This window comes from Colobus angolensis, unplaced genomic scaffold (assembly GCF_000951035.1).
Source record: "Colobus angolensis palliatus isolate OR3802 unplaced genomic scaffold, Cang.pa_1.0 Scaffold96, whole genome shotgun sequence".
Lineage (NCBI taxonomy): Eukaryota > Metazoa > Chordata > Mammalia > Primates > Cercopithecidae > Colobus > Colobus angolensis.
The window spans coordinates 3187913-3190767 of record NW_012123598.1 but is presented as its reverse complement, the minus strand read 5'-3'; positions in this window follow the sequence as shown (position 1 = coordinate 3190767).

Sequence of the window (2855 nt, the reverse complement as noted above, 5' to 3'; positions counted from 1 at the left end):
GAGATCGCGCCACTGCACTCCAGCCTGGGCGACAGAGGGAGACTCTGCCTCAAAAAACAAAAATAACAACAACAATAACAAAACAACTAACCATCACGCCAGGATAATCTCCCTGATGTAAGATCCACAACCTTAACTGCATCTGCAGACATACTCGCCGGTCCCAGGGATTTGTGCGTGGACACCTTGCATGAAGGGCAGGGTGGCGTGGGTGGGGCTATTCTGCCTACCACAGTGCCCCTCAGAGCTCAGGTCCTGGGAGGGGGCCGGGGCCAAAGCAGGGCCAGCTTCATGGGTTGCCCAGCGACCCATGCTCGGAGGGCCCTACACTTTTCTTTTTTTGTTTGTTTTTGAGATGAAGTCTTACTCTGTTGCTCAGGCTGGAGTGCCAATGGCGAGATCTCGGCTCACTGCAACCTCCGCCTCCCAAGTTCCAGCAATTCTCCTGCCTCAGCCTCTCCAGTAGCTGGGACTACAGGTGCCTGCCACCACGCCCAGCTACTTTTTGTATTTTTAGTAGAGACGGGGTTTCACCACGTTGGCCAGGCTGGTCTTGAACTCCTGACTTCAGGTGATCCACCTGCCTTGGTCTCCCAAAGTGCTGGAATTACAGGCGTGAGCCACCGCGCCTGGCCTTTTTGTTTGTTTTTGAGAGGGAGTCTCTATCTGTCACTCAGGCTGGAGTGCCAATGGCGAGATCTTGGCTCACTGCAACCTCTGCCTCCCGGGTTCAAGCGATTTTCCTGCCTCAGCCTCCGAGTTGCTGGGATTATAGGCACGTGCCACCACGCCTGGCTAATTTTTGTGTTTTTAGTAGAGACGGGGTTTCACCATTTGGCCAGGCTGGTCTCGAACTGCTAACCTCAGGTGATCGGCCCACCTTGGCCTCCCAAAGTGCTGGGATTACAGGAAGAAGCCACCGTGACAAGCCACCACACTTCTTTTTAATGCTCAGCGTTCACCAATTTGAAATTCCTTATGTTTTTAAGAGACCCCGTGTTCTCATTTGCAATAGACCCCACCAATTATGTGGCTGGTTCTGGATGGAACAGCGGGAAGGGCAGAGGCCTGGGAGGAAGCAGCTGAGAACAGCAACGATGGAGAGATAAAAGGGAAAGGAACTCTGGATGATATCCTGGCAGCAGCCTAGTAAAGCAAAGAGGGAGAAGAGAGAGGTGTGTTCCAGAAGCCTGGAGTGGGAGATGCATCGTCCCTTTCTTGTGGTTTCAAAGCAGGCCAAGTATGATTAAAAAAAAAAAAAAAAAAAAGAGGGAGGGAGAGAGGTCCACTGGACTCAGTAAGAATCCAGAGTTCACTCGGGGCCTGGGTGAGAGCAGACCCAAGTGGGGTGGGCAGGGAGGGGTCAGTTTGCAGTGGAGAAGGCCAGAGAGAGAGGAGGCCAGGAAGGGCAGAGGGGTCAGCAGATAACCCAGGGTGTCTTCTATGAAGGGAAAGCGAGAGAGATAAAGTATCTGGAAGAACATGAAAGGTCAAAGAAAGGTTTTAGGTTTTTTGGTTCATCTGGATACATTCCCAACTTTTTTTTTTTGACAGAGTCTTGCTCTGTCGGCAGGCTGGAGTGCAGTGGAGCAATCTCAGCTCACTGCAACCTCTACCTCCCTAGTTCAAGCAATTCTCCTGCCTCAGCCTCCCGAGTAGCTGGGACTACAGGTGTGTGCCACCATGCCCAGCTAATTTTGTGTAGAGATGGGGTTTCGCCATGTTACCCAGGCTGGTCTTGAACTCCTGGACTCAAGCAATCCACCCGCCTCAGCTTCCCAAAGTCCTGTGATTACAGACCTGAGCCACTGTGCCCAGCTGGTTCCTGAGACTGCACCATGATTCCTTAGCTGATTTCAGTGACGACATACTGCCAGTGCCCCTACATAATTATATGCCAGTTCCTAGAATCTTTTTGTAATTATTCAGACTTTTATAGCAATCTAATCATCACTAGCCGGCAATTTGTTTTCTTAAGTCTAGTGCTATTTAGGGATTTCTAACATTTCCCTTTTCAATGTTTCAGCCCCTCTTCTGAGTAGCAGGGGCATGGATGGAACTTTGATCCTATCTTATCCTTAAAGAGCTCACAGGATATTGAGAGGAGAGGAGAGAAGTTGACATGGCACCATCTGGTGGAAGGACATAGTCAGCACAGAGCGCAGTGGGAGCACAGAGGAAGAGCGCCAGGCCCGTCATGTCCAGCTGTGCAGGTTGTGCACTGCACAACTCTGGGGTCATAATATCACAAACTGTGAGTAGAAGAGCCTTGTGAAACTTCCAGGACAGGTTTTTAGGGGTCACCAGATGCTGGTCTAGATCAGGATGGAGGAATCCTGACTCCTAGAAAGGGGTGGGCAGGGAATTGCTGAGGATGTTTGAAGTCTAATGGGATGAGCCTTCCCTGTGGTGCGAGGCAGCTCAGCTTTCTAGAGGAAGTTTGGGAAGAAAAGTCCTTGTGAAGGAGTGTTCTACTTGGAGTCATTCGTGTTACCTTCCAGCTCACTTAGGGTACTCATGACCACTTCCCTTTCCCTGGCCCTCAGTCTGCACCCACCACACTGTTCCCCCTGCTGACCTTTGCACCCTCCAGACCACTGCTGCACTTTCTCATTTATCCAAATCACTTTCACCTTCTAGCAGGCTGTGAATGTGCTTGTTATGCCCAAGGGTTACTGTCTGTCTCCTTCTGCAAGACTATAAGCTCCTCGGCTGGGCAGGGTGGGTCAGGCCTGTCATCCCAGCACTTTGGGAGGCCGAGGTGGGCAGATCATGAGGTCAGGGTATCAAGACCATCCTGGCTAACACAGTGAAACCCTGTCTCTACTAAAAATACAAAAAATTAGCTGGGCGTG